At 38.8% G+C, this 22,868-nt stretch overlaps 1 long non-coding RNA gene across 1 annotated transcript in view; it reads right to left on the bottom strand.

Annotated features, from left to right (window-relative positions):
- Window positions 1-21,991, bottom strand: part of LOC110202874 (uncharacterized) — a 37,998-nt gene extending 16,007 nt beyond the window's left edge. Inside the window, exon 1 of the long non-coding RNA XR_002322804.2 lies at window positions 21,901-21,991. This is a non-coding gene — a long non-coding RNA (uncharacterized LOC110202874). The remainder of the gene's footprint in view (window positions 1-21,900) is intronic.
- Window positions 21,992-22,868: the final 877 nt, after the last annotated feature.

Consider the following 22,868-nt stretch of genomic DNA (forward strand, 5'->3'; position numbering starts at 1 on the left):
ATTAAAAAAAAACAACTTCATTTTCTAAAAGGGAAGGCTACAAGTTGGTGGGAAGGGAATCATTGGGAAGTGATGGTGATGTTCAAAACAAACAAACAAAAAGATAGAATCAGTGATACATTTCTCCAAACAAACAGAACTAACTCTCTTCTAGATATAATAAGTTTGAGATGGACATGTATAGGTTGATGTCCCTTTATGATATGGGATTAGAGTTTACATTTGTTTTGGTTTTTGGTTTTTTGTATTTGCATGCCCAGAACTTAGCACAATGCTTGGCACATTATAAGCGTTAATACTTGCATTTTCATTAAAAAAAAAGAGACTAGTGTTAAACACATAGATTTGAGAATTCATCTGCAGACAGATGATCACTGAACTCATGGGAATTCATGAGATCACCAAAAGAAAGAACATATAGAAAAAAGAAAAGAGAGTACAGAATAGAGCTTTGGAGGGCAATGCTTAAGCTTAGTGGGCAGGAGGAAAATGATGATCTAGAAAAGAATGAGAAGGAGCAGGCAGACAGGAGGATGATCACAAGAGGACAGTGTGACCTTACTTCTGTGGTCACATCATCACTGAGAATGGCACCTTCTACCTCATTTACCATGCTTTAGAATTATGAAGTTCTTTCAAATACATTATTCCATGTGATTGGATCTTCACAATGGGGAGAGAGAGAAGATGAAACTGAGGCACTGAGGATGCCTTCCTGAGGATGTCCTGTAAGAACTTGTGCTAGTATGAAACAGTGGCTAGAATGTTGGATTCAGTGTCAGCAAGACCTAGTCTTAAAGTAAAGCTAAGAGTAATGGTCACTGGCCCTTGCATGTGTATGTATCAATAGTTCTCAGCATCCTACCTAGTCAATGGTCCTTACTAGCTGTGTGATTATGGGGAAGTCACTTGCCTTTATTAAACTTAGTATCCTCAGCTGCACAAAATGAGGAGGATGATATTACTTGCATTGTTGTGAAGTTCCAAGATAATGTGTGTCAAGGCCTTTGCCAATTTTGAGTGGTTATCATGACTATTACTATAGAAGTCAGGGGGTGACTGAAGTTTCCAGCACATCCAACTAGCTCCCTTTGAGAAGAGGTTGCTGTGCAGGATGATGAGAAGAGTGATACCATTTCTCTAGATCGTCTCGTCATCAATACTCCCCACTAGCGGCAGATGAGAAATGGTCCATTGCTCAGAGGGGTATAAAGAATGGCACACCCATGTATAAGTCATGTCATAGCACACAGGGATCAGGGGTGGTGGTTGTTATGTCAGCTTTATCTAAAATTAAACAATGACGTTGCAAATCCTCCAGAGTGTTTCTGATACACAAATCTAAAAATTGGCCCCAAATCATAGCTATATAAAGAGAAAGCCAGGAAGAGAAGTCCCAGGCTGGAGACAGCTATTGGAACTGGAATGTACTGCCTCTTCATTTCCATGTTTCTCTCAGATGTATTTGGACAAAGCTTTGGACTTGGAGTCAGGAAAATTTAGATTCAAATCCCACATCAGACACTTACTAGTTTTTGTGATTCTGGGCAAGTTAATCCACCTTTCTGGGTCTTGGTTTCCTTATCTTTAAAATGGAGACAATAATAACATCTACTTTACAGGGTCATGTGAGGATTGAAATAAAATATAGTGGTGTTGCTAAGTCATTTTTCAGTCATGTCTAATTCTTCCTGACCCCATTTGGGGTTTTCTTGGCAAAGATACTGGAGTGATTTGCCATTTCCTTCTCTAGCTCACTTTACACATAAGGAAACTGAGGCAAATAGGGTTAAGTGGTTAAGGCCAGGATCACACAGCTACTAAGTGTCTGAGGCCAGATTTGAACTTAAGAATATGAGTTTTCGTAACTTCAGGCCTGGTGCTCTACCCACTATACCACCTAGTTGCCCATAACTTATATTAAGGATGTGCAAACCTTAAAGCTCTATATCAGGCATTTTTTTCAGCCAAAGACAAGGTTTATTAAAGATCGACCATGTTGGCCAGACTTTTAAGGAATCTAAGCATTATTGGCCAAATTTTAAGAATCTGAGCCTGTATCAGGCATTCTTAACTTGAGCTTAGGCGATCAATGAACTTGGGTGGGGAAAAAATTACATTTAAAAAATGTTTGACTAATCCTTACTTTGACTAATCTCTTACTGAAATTTAGCATTTCCCTCAATTATTTAAACATACTATTCTGAAAAAGGAATAAGCATTTGTAAAAGGCTACTCTGTGCCAGGCAGTGTACTAAGCATTTTTACAAATACTATCTCCTCTGATTCTCACAATGGCCTTGTAAGGTAGGTGCTATTATTATCCCTAATTTACAGTTGAGGAAAGAGGCAAACAGATGTTAAGTGACTTTCTCAGTGTCACACAGCCAGAAGGTATCTGTGGCCAGATTTGAACTCATGGCTTTTCTAACTCCTAGCCCAGCTCTGTTTTCATGCCACTAGATGTCTCTCAATAATTGTGTGTTAGAAAGAAGTCCATAAGCTCCGCCAGACTGACAAAGGCGGACCAGGATGTAAAGGAAAGAAAGAGAAAGGAAGGAAGAGAGGGAGAGAGAGAGAGAGAGAGAGAGAGAGAGAGAGAGAGAGAGAGAGAGAGAGAGAGAGAGAGGGAGAGGAAGGAAGGAAGGAAGGAAGGAAGGAAGGAAGGAAGGAAGGAAGGAAGGAAGGAAGGAAGGAAGGAAGGAAGGAAGGAAAAAGGAAGGAAGGAAGGAGGGAGGGAAAAGAGGGAGGGAGAGACAAGAAAGGAAGGAAAAGGGGGAAAGGAAGAAGAAAGGGAAAAAAGAAGGAAGGAGGAAATGATGGAGAGAAGGAAGAATGGACTCTGGGAAGGAAGGAGGGAGGGAAGGAAGAGAGGAAGAAAGGGAAGATAAAAGGAGGGAAGGAAAGAATGGAAAAAGTTTAAGAACCTGTACTCTATGACAATGTTTGTTTTTGCTATCATTATCTGTAATATGAGGAGGTTGGAGTAGTTGACCTCTAAGATCCCCTCAAGCTCTCAGCCTTTGCTTCTGTGATTCTCTATAAAGGGAGGGTGTTCTTAAGGAGTAAGTGACCCAATGGCAAGTGAGGACACACAGGGCCTGAGGGAAATGAATGAGCTCTCACTTTCCACCCACCCACAGAGAGAAGTGTGTCCCTGACCCAGATATCACCAATCCTTTACATGAGTTAGAATTTTCCCAGGACCCCAGGTACCATGTCTACCCATTTTCCTTCAGAGCTCCCAAATGGCAGCTGGATCCAGCTGGGTAGCACAGTGGATAAAGTTCAAGACTCGGAGTTAGAAAGCTCTAAATTAAAATTCAGTTTCAGATACTTACTTAGCTCTATGACCCTGGGCAAGTTACTGAATTTCTTTATGCCTCAGTTTTCTCATCTGTAGAATAGGAATAATAATAGCACCTACCCCACAGGGTTGTTGTAAGGATCAAATGAAATACCATGTCAAATACTGTGTAAATCCAAGGTATCTAAATATATAACCATGCTTAAAAATTGAATGTTCTTCAGGGCAGAACATAATCACGGAATCATTCAGGGATGACAAAATTAAACACCTCCATCTAGCAATGAATGACTGGTCTATATTAGGAAAGTTCTGTACAATGTTAAGAGACCTAGAAACTCCATGAAGATGAAGTCAGGCTAACATGAAAGACACTTTGCTACCCAAACAGTGATAACAGCCCAGCTCTGGAGCTTCTGACTCAACCACCTTGAGTCACTGAATACATGTACTATGACAACAGGATTAAATAAGGAAAACGGTTTTCCCAAAGGGTTTTCCAGCTTCACAGAGGATGCCCAAACAACCTGGAAAGACAGGTGCTTTAGGCCAAAAGAAGGAAAGCCAAGAAAGCATTTTTCTTTCCGGGTCGGCCAATTCCTGGTAGCCTCCTCTTTTCTCTTTTGTCTGCCCCTATCAGCCAGACGCACTGTGTTGTCCCAATTTGGAATGAAGTTGGAAGAAGGGCACTCTGGGCTGAACTCTCAATTTGTAGCCTGTATGCAGGGAATACAAAGAGAATCCAGGATCCACATTCCCTTTCCCTATGCTGTGGAAGTCCACATAAGGCGATGTCATCTTACTGGCCTCAGAAGAGTCTGATTAAGGGCACATAGACAGCTTCCTGTAAGTTGGAATTTTGCCATTATTCAATGTTTTCATGGAGTAGTTTTCTATTGCCTAAAGAGACTGGACTTTTCCATTTATAAATGTGTTTGCTTGAAATAGGTTGAGTCCCCAAGAGGATTCATATGGAACACTGAGCTCTTGTCCTATATCAGATCTTAATTTATCTTGATTTGGAACAAATGATTCAACTTCCATGATTAGATTTTGGAAAATTAATTTTAAGGAAGTTTTGTGAATAAGCATATATACATAGAGTTTTCTCTTTCCACCTTGTCCCTTTCCCTTCCTCAGTACTGGTTTCCCCTACTGCCTCTTGGCTTCAGACTTCTACCTCCTTCATTTTTCTTCACTCTGTTCTTTCATCTTTATTCCTAGGCACACACCCTCTTTTCCTACACACATCTCCTTCTCTTAAGCACCTTCTCTGGAGTACAATCTCTCATTGAGTTTCTCTCACTTCGATTGTCTAACCCACATATTTTCTCTCTCCAGAACATCTCACATACATACATGACTTTTCATTTATGTGCGCTTATTCATATCCTCTCACTCACTTAGATTCACCAGCCTCTGAGCCACTCATATCCTCTTGTGCTTCTCCATATCATCAGCAGCTGAGGTGGCAGCTGACTCTACCATCATTGGCTACCACAAACACGAGGCAGTGATGGATTAATCTGGGGCACACACCTCAAGCAGAATGAATTCATAGGAAGAAGTGGGAGCAGCTGTCCCTATGTTGAAGGAGTAGGGATGACTTGGGGGGCAAGAAGTGTAGGATAATAGGATCAGAATTGTTGGGTTTTCCTACCTCCCTACCCCCAACAATGGGATGTAAGATAGTGATGCTTTTGATTACTGTCTCTACTATTAATAGACTGAGCTGATGACCGGAAGTCTAGATGGTATAGTCAGGAAGGAGAGCTGATGGCAAGTGGGAGAAAGGACCTTTGAGATGTTGGGATGGAAATGCGATAAGTGCTTGTCAGGTATAAACAGGTGAATTCACATAAATGTTTAACAACCAGCTCTCTGGGAAAAAAAAGAAAAGTATACATGGCCCACTTGTAAGTTTGATCCATATCAGTAATATCTTCTCCACCATTTTCTTAAATCTCAACAATCAACAAAACAATATATCAAGCCTTGATCTGTCAAGTTTGCTAGTTTCCAAAGTGCGAATGCTCACACTGACGATTTAACAATTGGCTGTAGCAAGCTTGTTTGAAGTGGCTCCAGCCCATAGGATCAGATCCAGATCAGATCACAAACAAAACAGGAAGGGCCTTAGGGACTACCTGGTCCATCCCTCTCATTTTGAGCTGGAAGAGAACTAGAAGTCATCTAGTCCAACTCTTCTTATTTTACAGACAAAGAAACTGAGGCCCAGGTAGAGAAAGATTAGAGATTCTATATGGCTAACACTAGGAGCAGAACAGGTGGTATGGATAGGGGCAAAGGTTTTCAGCCCCACCTGTGGGGCTGAACATCACACAAGAATTGATCCTCTGACTGGGTAGCTATGGCTGAGTATAGGAATTATCAGGGCTTCTTTCCTTCCTTTTCAAGAGGTGTTATACAGAGTGAAAACAAAAGGAAGGTCCTTGCAGGCAATGTCAATTGGATATGGCTATTTGGAGTCAATAAGAGTAGAGCTGAAGTTAGGGTTAGTAGGCCCAGGTGTGGTTGGGACGAGTAGCATGAGGGAATGTTTCCAGAACACTCCATCTGTACAAATGACGGGTGGTAGAGCTACTTTCTCTTCCATTTTAGATGACTCTGTTGTCCCTAGTTGCTGTTTCACTGTTTCAGTCATGCCCAACTCTTCATGACCCCACTTGGGCTTTTCTTGGCAAAGATAGTGGAGCCATTTTCTTGTTAAAACTGAGGTAGACAGGAGTAAGTGATTTGCCCAGGGTCACACAGCTAGTGAATGTCTGAGGCTAGATTTGAACTCAGGAAGATGAGTCTTCCTGACTTCAGGCCTGGCATTCTGTGCATTATGGCCCCACCTACCTGCCTTTGTCCCCAGTTACCCTCTTCTTTATCACTTCTCAACCCCATGTAATCCATTTTTCAGAACTTATCACTCAACTAAACCCGCTCCCTGCAAGAATACCCATCATCCCTTTACTGACAGACCCACTGTCCTCTTCTTGGTCCTCGTTCTTCAATACCTCTATATTTGACACTATTGACCAGCCCCTTCTCTTAGATAGCACCTCTATCCTGGGTTTTCTATCCTGGGAAACCTTCTCTCCTGGTCCTCTTCCTACCTATCTAGCCAGTCATTCAGTCTCCTCAGTTGCTAATGCTCCCCTCTCCCATTACTCTGTATGTATTTTGTATTTATCTAACTGCGTCTGTTCTATTTTCTCCCTAATAGAAAGGAATGTCTTTGAGGGAACAATTTTGGTTCTATCTTTCTATCATTGGAGAAGTTGTGTACGTGGTATCTGGCAAAACATAGGCCTGTAATAAATGCTTATTGAGTGAATGAATGACAGCCCTTCAGATATTGATAAATATCTATTAAGTCTTTGTAAGTTGTGGGATACTTAGGAGTCAGAGAACACTCCTGCCTCATGTCAGATCCTTCAAAAATGAGTTATTAATTATAACTTTGAGGCATCCATTTCTGCTTGATCTCATCTTGTGCATACTGAATTCTCCCTTTAGCTGAACAAACTCAAGCCATGTGAAACCAATGTGACCCCTCCTAAGTACAGAATATGGCCAGGCTGAGGTCACTGGCTGCTTGTGTTTGTCCTTCATTCTGAAAGAGGAATATGGCATCAGAGAGACAATGACATGACTTGCAATTGACTTTGCTTTGAGTGAGGGAGGGCTATGCAAAATCACCAGCCTCACTCTCTCCTCCAGAGCCATCTGGGTCCAAGGGCCATATATTCATCAGGAGGACTCCCTCCAGTTAGGGTTACATCCCTGTGTTCATCTTTTTGTATTTAAATTGTACTCTTCAGAAACACATTGCTTCTCCCTCCCTCTTCCTTAGCCCCAGTGAGTTAAAACGCACTGGAAACTTGGTCCAGGCAGAGATAGAAAGATTGAGAGAGACAGAGAGACACACATAGAGAGACAGAGAGAGAGAAACAGACAAAAACACAGACAGACACTGACAGAGACACACAGAGACACAGAGACACAAAGAGAGACAGAGAGAGGCAAAGACAGAGACAAAGACAGAGAGACAGAGATGCTACTTGACTAAAACTCAGGCTCATATTAAACTAAGACCTGGCAATCATCTTATGTTTCTCATAAAGAAGAACAGACAATTAACTCAATTCTCCACAAAGAGGAATCTCTGCTACATATAAGACCACTAATTGACCCTCTTTGATGGTAAATAAGGAAGTTATGTTTAAAAGTTATTAAAATGTTTGAAGCCTTTGACCCAGGCATGCCACTACTAGGCTCATAGACTCATAGAGATGGAAAGAATCTCAGAGAGCATTTACTACACACACACATACACACACACACCCCACACATTTTTGCAGATGAGGAAACTGAGGCCCAAAGAAGTTAACCAATTTTTGCAGGTCACACAGCTAATAAGTATCTGAAATAGAACCTGTACCCAGGTTTTCCTGACTCCAAATCCAATATTCTATTCATTACATCACATTTTTTTTCTTGACTACTCTTATGTGTTACAGGGAGTTTTAATGGGGAGACTATGATGAGTCATTGGGAAGTGACAGAAATGTAAAAGAGTTTCAATAAAACACTTTAAAGAGGAAAATGGATTTTTTTAGAACTCCCCCCACCCCAAACTGACTTCCCCTTAAGGCTTTCCATAGGCCCAATTAGTGACAAAAAATTAACAAAACTCTTAACTGTTCTTGCTTTTCCCTCTGGCATGGAGAATCCATGTGGTTTTCAACCTAGCATCTCACAGATAAGAAGCTGATTTGGGAAACCATTTGAGCCCTGAAATAAAATCCATTTGGAAACATCACCAGTTGAAGGCGTGACCAAAAAAGTTCCACCACCAAACCCCGAGCACTCACTGATCTTAAGGGATACCCCAGATCATGGGGGGGGGGCATTCTTGGCACTGTCTGGAACTTGGAAGCAGGTTCCAGACCCTGTGACAAGCATGCCATTCACAGAAAACTGCTGGGCGAAACACGACCCCCTGTCCATTGGGGATATTTGCATTTGATGGCAGCTGCCAGGCAAGTAATAGAAGACATGTTTTTCCTATAGCTGAGCCTGTTCCAGAAAGGGGAGAACTTTTCTTTTCCATTCATTTTTTGAACAAAATTAAAAGAGGGAAAAAGAGATCTCTGAAGGAATCTTGGCTAAGCCAAAGCCTGATTTCTTATTACGTGCACTTAAGAAATAGCATACCCAGAGGAAATTTTCTTTGCATGTTTATATTTTATATCCTGCCAAGTACTTCCTGATTTCTTATTTTGGGGATAGGATTTCTTTCTTTTTCTGGAGGAGAGTTAGTTGTACAGCATTACTTTAGAAATCTTATCATCTTCCTCATTACTGCACATGGTGCTTTCTCTCCCAGAGAAAGGGATATCCAGATATCCCAGGGATCCTAGTATGGAAGTCCATGGGGTATCTTCCTTCCATCTTCTTGAGGATCCTTTGAGAGGATTCTAAACACCCTAGAATAGTTCTGTTCTTATAGTCAGATTTTCATAACTCAGTCATTCTCAGATATCAATGCAAGGGTTTCCCAAAGTCATGAAACCAACAAGTGTTATTGAAGGCCCACAGGGTCTTCCCTGCTGGCTGGCAATCTAGTTGTTCATCTCTTTTTGATTGATTGTAGGGGCACAAATGCAGTCAAAGGGGAAGAACCTCAGTCAAACCCATTATTTGAAGAGGTATTTTACCCTGAAGCAAATTTCATAACACCTTTTGTTTCTCTGTCATGAGCTCAGGGAATTGTCTTGTAGGTAAAATAAGTCCACCTCAAATAATCAGTCAACAAACATTAATTAACTAGTTATGATGCACAGGCACTATATTAACCATGACTTTTGTAGAAGCTTGCTACTATGAGAAATGCCAGTATAAAGTAGGGGCCAAAAGCATACATGCACCTCCTAGTCACTCAGGAGAGCACATAGATTTTCTCCAATTGTCTCAGGAAATATTAGGTAATAAGTCATTTTTTATGTATGTTGGGGCTTAACCAATTCGTCTCTATTCAGCATCTCCTATACATAAAGCAGTATTAGAAGTTCTGTGGGAACACAGAAATATAAGATAAGTTCCTGCCCTCAATGAGCTAGACTAAATGGGAGAGAACTGAAAGACCTAAAAAAATAAACTATGTGCCAATTTAACAATGTAATAGGATTTGGGTTACTAACTTATTTTAATCTTATGATATACCTGTGTTGTAAGTGGTGCGCCTATCCTTTGATTGATGCAAGTTATAATCCATCCATACATTCCCTCATAGATTCTCTGCTGAGATCTACCCAATATATTTTTTTTAGTGAGGCAATTGGAGTTAAGTGACTTGCCCAAGGTCACACAGCTAGTACATGTCAAGTGTTTGGTCTGAGGCCAGATTTGAACTCAGGTCCTCCTGACTTCAGGGCCGGTACTCTTATCCAGTGTGCCACTTAGCTGCCCCGAGATCGACCCAGTATTGCAAAGACTTTGTAGATCTTTCTAAATTTTGTGGCTATCAGTGCAGCTTTTGGCCTATACATCTATTATTTCTATTATTATCTCTATTATCTATTATTATTTTTGTTACATGATTAACCTATCTCTCTGATCATTCATTTCCAGAATGGCATCCCATAGGGTACTTCTGAATGCTCATAAGTTGTCAAGAAAAGTGTGTTAGAAATTAAATGTAGGACATTAGGAAAGGTAGAAATCTGCACGAGAAATATGTAGGTGAAACCAAGTGTATGAAAAATACCTGTTGTCTAGATTGTGATATCCAGCTCCATTAATGGTTAGTTCATTGAGTTGGTCCATAAGTGCACATGGTTAGGAAAAACACTTCAGATGAACAATGAACTGGGCCCCCAATTGAATTAGAAGAATAAAGCAGTCTGTCTTGAATGTGGGAAATTGTTCAGTGTTTTCAAAGATCCCCAGTTGCTCCCTAGTAACCATCTTTTTTCCCCCTAACATCAATGTTCTTTCAACGATGCTATATGTTTATGGAATGCAATTTTCTCTAAAGAACCAGAGTTACAAATGACCCTACATCAGTAATGGAAATACATATGATGGACATTCAGTAGGATCAATCATTAACTTAAATGCTCAGATGAGTGTGACATATTTGAAAGAGCTTTAAAGAATGGAGAACCTTCTAAATCACTGGTCTTTAGAAAAAGCAACATAAGTCCTCCTAAAGGGACTTGAGGCAGGTACTAAGATGTTAGAATTAACACTGTGACTATAGTCACACAAAATGGACTTGCATCTGTGAAAACAGTTTGAAAAGCTTAAGAGCATATACAAAAGGTCGGAAGGAGAGACTATCTTTAATTAACCCCTATCCTGCCAAGGCTCCACCAAATACATTTTTAACTCAGGAAAATATGATTCATTTAATGTTTCATATTGTCAACTTTAATAGCACCAGAAACCTGATTAGACCAGAGAAGCCATAACCCATCATAAATGTGGATTACTTATCTCCCTCCCCTCATCCTTTTTTTTTCAGCCAAATTCAGGTTAAGAGCCCTAAAGGCTTTGCTGTAATGAAAGAAAGAAAGAAAGAAAGAAAGAAAGAAAGAAAGAAAGAAAGAAAGAAAGAAAGAAAGAAAGAAAGAAAGAAAGAGAGGAAGGAAGGAAGGAAGGAAGGAAGGAAGGAAGGAAGGAAGGAAGGAAGGAAGGAAGGAAGGAAGGAAGGAAGGGAGGGAGGGAAGGAGGGAGGGAGGGAGAAAGAGAGGCAGAGCAGCAAAAATCAAAATCCTTGAATAAATGAGGAAGAACTTATTGGACTGAAATTTATGTGTGAATGATTATTCGAGGCTTTTCCAAGAACAGAACTACTCATATAATAAAAAATATTTTATAGAAAATAATGCTTTCTCTTGACATCATTGCACCCAAGCTTCTTTTTTTAAAATGGCTAGTAGAGGCTCATTAAATGTTTTGACAAAGTCCCAGATACTGAGGTTTTGGAGGAAAGCCACCACAGTGTCTGGCTGGTAAAGGTTTCCTCCTACCCCCACCCCAAAGTGTGATCATTATGCACAATCAATCTAATCCCCTCTGTTCTACCTTTGTTGACCTCCCTACCCAACCTAGACCTTGTTTTAGCCATTTGAATTACTCACCTGTCTAGAACCCTTCACTGGCTTGGCCTTTCAATATTCTTGCCTTGTGGGATTTCCTTTACCCTAGGTAACCTCCCATTCTCTAATTTCTTTGCTCTGACTCATAGACTAGTCAGTGTTCCTGGAGTTGATTGGCTCCACTACAAATTCAATTGTTCTCTCAATACTGTTCAGAAAGCTTTTTATTCATTTCTTTGTTATATCCTATAGCATTCCTCACAGAACTGCTCCAAATATTTCACACTCTTCTTACCAACCTTCCCCTCTTCTCTTGTCTGTGCTACCCACTGAAGCTATTGTCTTATCTTTATTCTCCATTTTTCCTCCAGATTTCCAAGGTGATCTATATTCTCTGTCTCTGCTTCCTCAACTCACACATTATGTTTATCCCCTTGATATCTGGCTTCTCTCTCTTACTGCTCTTCCACCCTCTTATTCCTATCCTTCTCAACATGATCCCTCAATGTCCCACTCTACCCATCCCTTTTACATGGTTCTACTTCATTTTGTATCAGTTCATGTATCTTTCAATGTTTCTCTTTATTTGAAATATTTAGCAGTATTTCTTCCAATACATTAATATTGTATTACAGTTATGTACCAACTCTTGTCAGCTATTTCCTCATAGATGGGCATTCATGTATCTATTGTGCTTCCTGTTCTCCCCTATTACCAAAAAATGTTGTTATAAATATTTTGGCTTTTATTTTTGTCATGGATCCCTTTAGGGTATATGATGAGCAGGTGAATATTAGGGTCAAAGAATTGGCATTTTGATCATTAACTATTTTCCATTTTTGTCATCTTTGCCAACTTGCTGTGTATGATGTAAAAATGAAGGGGTTAACTTTGCAAATATCCATTTTCTTATTATAAGTAATTTAGTACATTCTTTCAAATGACTGTTTGTAGTTGGAAATGGTTTTGAGAAATTGTTTCTTCATATCTTTTGAACACTGCTCTACTTTGGAAAGGCTTTTAAAGATATTATATATATTCATTAATACTTTGAAATAATACCCTTATCAGAGATACTGGTTACAACCAATTCTCCCAGTTTATCTCACTTCTTACCCTACTTACATTAATTTCGTGTAGAAGCTTATCAATTGCATGAAGTTAAAATTATTAGCATTAGCTTCTGTAATTGCCTCTATTCTTTATTTGGTTAAGAAACTGTACCTAAACCATAACTGTACAAAGTATTTGATCTGCTTCTTATCTTATTTTTTGTATGATATTTAATATTCAGGTTATATATCCATTTTGGTTTATTGCGGCATACGGTATAATATAATGCCATAAACCTAATTTCTACCAAAATGCTTTCAAGTTTTCCCAGAAATTTTTGTCAAATACATAGTTCTTTCCTAGATAAACAAGGTGACAGAGTAAATCGAATATTTCCTTTGGAGTCAAGAAAACTCAAGTTCAAATCTCCCAGATCCTTTTTAGATACAACTCCAGGCAAGTCACTTAAGCTCTCTCTGCTTGGTTTCCACATGTGAAAAATAATAATAGAAGAAAAGACAACAATAACACCTATTTCTTAGCGTTGTAAGAATCAAATGATGTAACACACATAAAATACAGTATAAACCTTAAAGCACTATAGAAATATTGTTGGTAATTCTAGGTGCTCTTTGAGTGCCCTCTCCCCATCGTCACACTCTTTTTGGAGTGTCCTTAGTCATCATTTGCAGAGACCAAGTCATTCCTGGTGCCCACATGGAAACCTAAGAATATGCTAACTTTCTTGTCTTGCTATGAATGACTCTTCAGTGGATTGGGTCTCCCCATTGCTAGAATAGAATTCTGTGGATATACTAAAGAGTCAATCTGCCTCTCAACGCTCTTCTTCCTTTCTTGCTTCAAAGAGTGAAGATTATTTGCAGCTGTGTACCAAAGAGTTGGGTGGGAGAAATGGTGAAAAACTTACTATGCAGCCCCCCTCTCCTCACCCCATATAACTGTGAAGACATGTTCTACCTAGAACAGTTTGCACAGGGTTGGAGATTTCTGCCTTTTCTTGTGGTTACTCAACTCAGTAATTGAGCAGTAATCTCTAGATGGATGCCTCTAAGGAAACTTGAAAGTTTCAAAAAGTCATGAGACTCTGGGAAGTCAGCAAGACAATAGCTACGGTGTCTACTGCATTGGTTAATTATAGTTGGAATAATAGCAACAGCAGCAGTGGTACCACTGGACAGTTCCAAGCGAAGAATCAGTATTGTACAAATGGGCAACCAGAAACAAAGATGATGCTTTCCAGTTTTTTTTTATACCTTACTTCTTACTCCTCTCCACGTACTCTGCAGTCCAATAACAATGGATAGTCTGTTGTTCTTCCACAAGATATTTCATCCCATGTTGTGCATTTTCACTGTCGGTTCCCCAAGCCTAGAATTCACTTGCTCTTCATCTATCTCTACCTCCTGGGCTTTCTTGATTTCCTTCAAGTTCTAGCTAAGTTTCAAGTTTTGCAAGAACACTTTCCTTGTCCTTATTGCTTAATGAAGGTCTTTCCTCTGTGATTATCTCGAATTTATCCTGTATATATCTTGTTTGTAAGTTGTTTTCATGTTGTCTCCTCAGTTAGACTGAGCTGCTTGACAGAAGGAACTGTTTTGGTTTTGGTTCTGGGTTTTTTGTTTGCTCATTTGTTTGTTTGTTTTGGCCTTTCTTTATATCCAGAGAACTTAACAGATCTGTTGCCACAGGGTAAGTGCTTAATAAAAACTTGTTGATTTGGTATTTTAATGGACTATGCTCAGTAAAGAAAAATGGCTAAATAACAGCATTGCTAAACTATATTATATCTTCATGAAGTTTACTGACACTCTCATAGCAGACTTGAACTTTTTTCAAGTTAAGTTTATGAATCCTGGTTAAATTTTTCTGTTACCTTTTCTTACAATTATCCTTCCTTTTTGTGTGAGAATGAAATGACCATATTCAAAAGATGCCTTGAGTACTTCTTTTTCTTCCTCTCCCCTCCCTCAATATGGGGGAGATCCTGGACCACAAAGGAAAAAAAAACTGTCCCCAGCATAGCTACAATGAAGAGGAATATGAAAATTAGAGAACCTGCTTCCCCCATTGAGAAGTCAGGCAACTCCAGAGTTACTACCCATAGGCGAATTGTGATGCCACATGAGTGTCAGTGGTTGCCAACTCCATGTCCTCAGCCAAGCAGTGGCCAGTTAGGGCTAGATCAGATTCAACAATTATTTTTTTTACTTTCTTTTCTAATCTGTTCTATTGATTTACTTTTTTCTTTAGCCAGTACCAAATGGGTTTGACGATTTCTGTCTTACAATACAAAGTGTCCCCCAGAGTCTTAGCATGGCTTTTACATTTTAATGACTGGTATAATTTGAAGTCTGGTAGTGTTACTTCCCATTCATTTCTACTTTTTATCAGTTTCCCTTGATATCTAGTTCTTTCCTTCAACCAAATGAATTTTATTATTATTTTATCTTACTCTGCTTACTCTGTAAAATGCCTGTTTAGAAATCTGGTGTAGTATGAAATCTATGAATTAATTGTAAAAGTATTATAATATTTATCATATTGGCATAGTCCTGGAAGAATATCTAGTGCCAATGAGCACTTTTTACTTTTTTTTATGGAACATTTTGTAATTATATCCATATAGCTATAGATTATGCTTTGATAGATTTTATCCTTGATTTTTTTCCTACATTTTATAGTTATACAAATAGAACTTTCTTTCTTGTTATTCTCTTCCAAATTTTGTTATGGCTATATAGATATGCTGTTCATTTTTTGTAATTTTAGTTTCTATATTCTGATATTTACGCTGTTAACTATATCTGTTTCTTTTCTGATTCCCTAGTATTTCCTAAGTAAAACATCATGTAATGAGCAAATAAAGATAGTTTTATTTCCTCTTTGCCTATTCTTCTCCCTTTAATTGTCAGCATTTCTAGAACTGTAAAATAACAATGGAATAGGGAGAGGGAAAGGGGAGAAATTATTTCTTATTCTTGTATTTACTAGGTAAAGTTACAGGGTTTCATCAGTACATATAATGCTAATTTTTGGTTTTAGAGAGACAGTTTTTATCATATTAATATATTGTGTATGTAAAGAGAGAGAGAGAGAAAGAGAGAGAGAGACTTAAACTTTGTAGGGTTCTTAACATGAGCACTGTATATTGTCAAAAGCTTTTTCTTCATCTACTGATATGATCATACACTTACATACACTTGCACTGTGGCTCACAAAGCCACAACTTATTTCAAAATCTTCCCAGGGACATTTCCCCAAAAGCATTACTTTTTTCTGTTTCTGAGAGACTTGTACTGAGATTTTCTTTCAGTCCCTGTAGGTGCTAGGAGGGACATGTGTTTGTGGTGTGGAAAAAAGGCAGGACATAGTTTCACATGCTTTCTTGCCCAAAGGCAACTCTAAATGTGGTGTAAAGGAAACTCTGTTGAAGCAAAACCAAACAACTAAGATTCACTAAATCCTTCATAACACCCCCCTCCCCGAATTGAGCTTTTCTTTGATTTCCCTCCTAATCTTGGTGCCCTTTCTTACACACACACACACACACACACACACACACACACACACACACACACACAAACACACACAGAGAGAGAGAGAGAGAGAGAGAGAGAGAGAGAGAGAGAGAGAGAGAGAGAGAGTCGAGGCAGCGCCTGATTATTGAAACACATTCTGTTGGAAAAAGAGGTGGGGAGACCCATACTGGAGATAAAAGTATAGGTATACTATGTTAATAGAATCGACCTACTAAGAACATTTCTGTTTCAGAGGAAAGGGTTGAATTCTGCAGGGAAAAAAAATTACAAAGTGGGACCCAACAAAATGAAAAGTAGATTTTTTTACAAGCTCATCACTCTTACTGTTGCTTGGAATCTATATTTGAAAAGTGAACTGTCTGTTACTAACCATCTGTCAGCTGTCACACAGATCATGGAATGGAAAGAGAGTTGGCACATTGGACTCCAGTTGGCCAGAGGGTAGGAAATGTAGCACAGTCATAAATGGAAAGTATTCAGGCTCAAAAACAAGTTACTAGGGGGAGTGTGACAGGAATGAATATGAGGCATCTTTGAAATGTTTGCCTAAATCTTGCTGTGATGGTGGAGTGGAAAGCAAATGATGCCCATGTCCACAGATGGCCCTTAATTAGGAGAACATGGGTCAATTACTCATTTATTAATTGCCTTGAACTGAAACATGCATAAGGAGTCATGAAGCCAGGATGAGACAGACAAAAATTAGACAAAGAACTGTCCTGATAACTGAAAAGAAATAGTATTATTGGTGAGATTTTTGTTTCATTTTGTTTATAAGACTGAATGTCTCCTGGGCACGACTTAATGAGAATATTGATAAGCCAGAGAGAATGCAGCAGTAAGTGACTAGAATCTTGGATTGAATTACTTTTGGGAATTGTTAAGCTTTGTTTGCTCCAATCTTATCCTTTAAACAGACACTCTTCGTTTTAAGATTGGTGTTGTTCAACTGGACACAACATTCTCCAAAGAAGTGAAGTTGAGGACCAACTAAAGGCTGATGTAAAGGTATATGATGGACATGGACATGGTATAACACGCCACAGACAAGGAATTATGGAGGAGAAGCAAGGTAGAGGATGTCCTGAAGGAAACAGACAATAAAAAGGAAGATGAGCTAGATATGTAGTGAGAGCGAGGGAGCACAAATGGAAAAACCCATGTGCTCCATTGTTATCCTCATGATGCCTATAGGACACAAGGAAATCATTATTTGTACAACCTTGTGGAGAACTATGGGGAGTATGTGTGCAAGAATTGTACAGGATGAGTAGGCATCATTAGTGAGAATATCCACATTGATGAGATCACAGATCTATTGGAATATTGGAATATCACTTCCTCCCAACCCCTCTTCTGTCCTCTGCTCCACTTCTCCCCCCCCACATGCCATTGTAACTGACACTGCAAAAATAAATAAAAACAAAAATTAAGACTGATTATAACTGACAAAGCAAGGGTTGTGAATAAGGGATACATTGGCATGTGTTTAACAACTGTCTATGGGGGAAAAATGTACACAGGATGTACATTTAAGTTTGATTTGCATTATTAACATTTTCCCCATCACTTTTTAAAGTCTGCATAATTAACAAAACAATAAACCAAGCCCTGATTAGTAGTATTTGCTGACTTCCAAAGTGTAAAGCCTCCCATTAAAAATGTAATAATCAGCTCTTGTAATCTGACATAAGCTGAGTCTAGCACCTCCCTGGTTGTGATGTTATTGAATAATCTGTAGATTAATTGAGGGAGGGTATAATGATTTTGTCACAGCCCAGTACAGAACACTGAATTCCTATCTTTCTTGGGGAGGGCAGTGTTGTTTCTTGGAAGAGGTAGAGGTTTTTTTTTCTTGTTTTGTTTTATTTAGTTATGTTAGTTTTGTGATCTTTTATAGGCTAACTTCAAGACATTTAAGCATTTTTACTTATTTTAATAGGATTTCTCTTTGTATCATTTCCTCCTGGCTTATCTTAGTACTTTATAGAAATTCTAAAGATTTTGGTGGTATTATTTTTTGTCCTTTGTTTCAATGAAAGCATTGAATACTTTGGTTAATTTTGTTTCTGATTCTTGGGCTTTTCTAAGCAAACTTTCACCTTATCTACAAAGAGCAACGATTTTGCTTGCTCTGCTGATGTTTCTCATTTGCTGATTATTCTTTAGATTTTTTTTCTGGCCTCATTGCTATGACTAGTACTTCCAACGCTATGCCAAATAAATACTAAAATAACAGAATTTCAGAGTTGGAAGGGCTTCCAGTAGTCATTTAATCCAACCCATATATAGACAAGAATCCCTTCTATGGTTTACCCTAACAAGTGGTCATCCTCAACTCTTCCTCTTCCCTCAAATCCTATGTCTAATTAGTTGCTGAAACCTGCTGTTGCTCCATTCGTGATATGTTTTACATGTGTTTAATTCTCTCCCTTCAGGGCACAATGATCTTAGTTCAGGCCATACTCACCTGTCTCCTGGATAGACTTTTAATTGCCATCTCTACTTTTAGGCCCTCTCTTCCCCAACCCATCCTTGATATGGCTGCCAAATCAGTATTCCTATAGCCTGGGTGTGACCATGTACTCTCCTCAAGAAGTTCCAGTGGCTTTCAACTGCCTCTAGTATAAAACACAAATTCTACCATTTAATATAAACGCTTCAAGATCTACTAATTCCAGCCTACTTTTCCAGGTCATTCCATTAACTGCTTGAACATTTAATGATCAGTCATATCATCCCTCTGGACTTAACATCCTCCTATTCACCTACCCTTCGTATTGGGGATTGAATCTATGTTGCTTATTGTCTGGGGTGTTATATGGTCCTGAGAAATACTTTCCCTGCCCAGAGAAAAGAAACACCTTATATACTCATTATCCTTTAAAGATTCTAAAACAGCACTTCACTCCCAGAAGAACACTTGGTGAAGGTCTCAGAGCATACCCTTTCCGCAGACAGAGTGTGATTCCTCCCTATTCCTCTGTTCCCAGCCCCCTCCATAACAACACTCTTTGTGCTTTTGCAGTGCCTTTAGCAAGGTAAGGGATGAATAGACCATCCTAGCTCCTCTCTTGTCCAGGTCAGGCAGATATGTTTCCCCATTTTCTCAGTTCCCTTCCTACCTCATTGTTTTATTTGAAGTACCTTTTTCTATGTATTCCCTTCCTCATAAATGTTAATGCATTGGAAAGTATGATGGGTTTGGAATCAGAGATGTTGTTGTTCAGTCATTTCAGTTCTGTCTGACTCTCTGTGATCCTGTAAGACTGTCTATGGAATTTTCTTGGCAAAGATATCAGGGTGGTTTGCCATTTCCTTCTCTAGTGGCAAATAGAAGTTACACAGCTAGGAGATTTCTGAAGTTGGATTGGAACTCAGGTCTTACTGACTCTAAGGCCAGAGTTCTATCCACAGTACCACCTAGCTGGAGTGCAATCAGAAAACCTTGGCTCAGATCCTGGCTTTGCCACTTACAATAACAACAACAACAACAAATACTACCTAGCACTGATGTAGCGCTTTAAGGTTTGCAAAGTTCTTTACGAATATCATCTCATTTTTATCCTCACAATAAACTTGAAAAATAGGTGCAATTATTAACTCCATTTTATAGATAAGGAAACTGAGACTGATAGAGATTAAGTGACTTGCTGATTCTCTGATATCTAATGCTGGATTTGAATTCAAACTTCCTCATTCCAGGACCAGTACTCTATCAACTGTGCCACATGATTGTGTTACTACCCTGTGTGACCTTGGACAAGTCATTTAACATCTGTAAAGCAGCGCTTCTTAAACTGTATGTGTGTGTGGGGGGGGGTTGTGGCCCACAATTTAAGAAGTGCTGAAGGGGTCATGTGTGAACAAAGTTTAATAAACCCTGCTCTAAACATCAGTTTCCTCATTTGTAAAATAAGGCTGTTAAGCTAGGTGACCTCTAGGGTTCTTTTAGCTCAAAATCTATGGTTCTTGGATTCATTCTGTCTTTTCCTTCTTCTGATCTTCCCTTAGTTAACTTCTTATTTGCTTGTTTGCATCTAAATTCCACATCAACTCTGTAAAACATTGGGTAAGAAAATGGGCTGGTTTTTTGGGTTAAATTGAATTAACTAGAGACTCTATCCAAGTGTTTGCTTACAATAGCAATACATTTATATAAGCTAGCTCTAGGGGCATAGACTTATGTATATTAGAGCAGCTACGTGGGTCAGTGGGTAGAGCAAAGGGTCTGGAGTCAGGAAGACTCATCTTCCTAAGTTCAAATCTGGTATCAGACACTTCCTAGATGTGCCTGGGTAACTCATTTAATCCTGCGTGCCTCAGTTTCCCTCAGCTGTAAAAATGAGCTGGAGAAGGAAATGGCAAACCACTCCAGTGTCCCTGCCAAGAAAAACCCCAAATGGAGCCACAAAGAGCTGGAAACAACTGAAACTACTGAACAACAACACCAAGGACATAGACAACAGGAATTTACAAGATATGAATAATTGTGGCTAAATAAAAATATGGGCAGCTTGGCATTGTGGATAGGATTCCACCGAACTTAGAGTCAAGGATGAATTCAAATCCTACCTCAGGCATTTGCCGTGTGACTGGTCAAGTTATTTAATTTCCATCAGCTTCATTTTCCTTATCTTAAAATGAGAATAATAGCACCTCGCTTAAGATTGTTCAGAGGATCAAAGTAAATGTTTAAAATAATATATGTAATACACAATAGTCTATATAATACTATGTATACTATTATATAGAATATGTATAATAGTACATATATAATGTATGGAGCCAATCATGTGTTTTTATTTTTTAATATAAAAAATGATGATTAGATCTTTATGTGAGATCAAACATATGACACATATGTGTGTATATATTTGTTATAGATATGATTATAGTATATATTATTATGCCATATATTATATATAAACATCACCATTTGTGTATTGGTGTTTTATATTATATATAATTAATATAGATAACATATAATTTATATATATTCTACATTTTATATATAATTATGCATATGCATGCACATATAGTGATTTGCTAAACTTAAAACACTGTGTAATATCAGCTATTATTATATTACCCATAACGCATTTACATTAACACATATTATGTTAGGTGTTATATAGCACATAAATTCTTTTCCTGTGATCAGTGTAATGATTAATCCATGGGTACATTTGAAAACACGACCCATGGCACTTTTGGCTCACACGGAATCATATGACTTATTGGCTGGTTCCTTGTTCTTTTCCCAATCCCTCCATGTGGCATTTCCCCAAGGTCTGCCCTTGGCCCACTTCTCTTCTCTCTTTATACTTTGGCAATCTTTCTCATCCTCACTGCTTCAGCTACCACCTCTTCTAGGCTCCTATACCTGCATTTTTCATTCTGACCTCTCCTCTGAAGTACAACTAGCATTTCCTTCTGCCTATAGAACATCTTTTTTGTGTGTCCTTCCAGCATCTGAAATTCAAAATGTCGAAAATTGAGCTCATTATCTTTCCCCATAAACTTGTTTGTCTTTGCTATTCTCCTTACTTTTGTCTATGATACACTTGCCTCCCAAATTTTAAATCTTGGTTCTTTTCCTTCTCTACCACTTGCCATACCAAATCCTTTTGATTCAACCCCCACAATGGTTTTGTTGGCCATGAGCTGTGTTACCATTCTAGAACAAATTTTTAATACCACCCATACCTCCCACATGAACTTCTTAACATCATCTCATCTCTACTATCCACCCCCTCCAATCCACCCTTCTTAGCCATTGCCAGAATAATCTCTTATGTAAAGATTCCATTATCATTTTTATGTTAAAAAAAACAAAGACATGTCAATCGTTCCTTATTACCTACTGAGTGAAGTTCAAATTCCTTTCCTGGGCTTGTAAACATGTCTTCATTCTGGAAATCCAGTGCGGCACAGTGGGAAGATTGCATCTGATTGGAGTTAAATCACTTGAGTTTGAACCTTGACTCTGTTGTCTGCTACCTCTAACCTTAGGCAAATCATTTAACCACTCTGTCCTCAGTTTCATTCAACTATAAAATGAGGGTGGGAAAGAAGGCAGACTGAAAGCAGTCGTACTCAAAGCAGTGTACCATGATATTCTGGCGATGGTTGTTCTTCTTATTCTCTAAAGGAAGAAACTGAGACCCAGAGAATTGTAGTAACTTACACTGGTCACTCAGGAAATCAGATGCAGAGGTAAGCTGAGGGCCCATGCCACCTCACTTCTGTGATATATCTAAGACTGGATGCAAAATTCTGTTCCCCAGATAACTTTGTAGCCATGTTTTTAACCCTAAAACCTGAGACAGACACAACAACAGCAGGGAAAGATGGCAGCATGCTTTTTCAAAACACAACTTTAGCTAAATTCATGAGGCCAAGGTCTCATGACAGTACTTGGAAGTGATTTGAGAGAGTTTTCATTAATATCCCCTTTGCCTTTCCCACATGTGACTGTTAGTTGAAAGGATGAGATCAGCTTTCTGAGTGGAGCGGGAAGCACGTCTAGTGGCTATTTTCCTAACAATTGCCTTTCATTACTTTCCCTGGTCCTTTAGCCAGCTTTCAGGACTCTAGGGATCTTAGAACTAAAAGTACAAGACCTCAGAACGATACAAAAAGTTAAGCCTAATGAGTAATTTCAGTACAGCATAGTTTGAGAGGACCACGGCTGGAAGTTATTAGATGAGAAAATCAGACTAGATGTGAAAATGAAAATGCTGGTAGCCAGTAAAACATTCAACTAGGTTCTTATCTTATTGAACCTCTTTGTCAATTATATCCTTCTCCAGGGGCATTCTGATCCTT

This window comes from Phascolarctos cinereus, unplaced genomic scaffold, assembly GCF_003287225.1.
Source record: "Phascolarctos cinereus isolate Bilbo 61053 unplaced genomic scaffold, phaCin_HiC Scaffold_3;HRSCAF=262, whole genome shotgun sequence".
NCBI lineage: Eukaryota > Metazoa > Chordata > Mammalia > Diprotodontia > Phascolarctidae > Phascolarctos > Phascolarctos cinereus.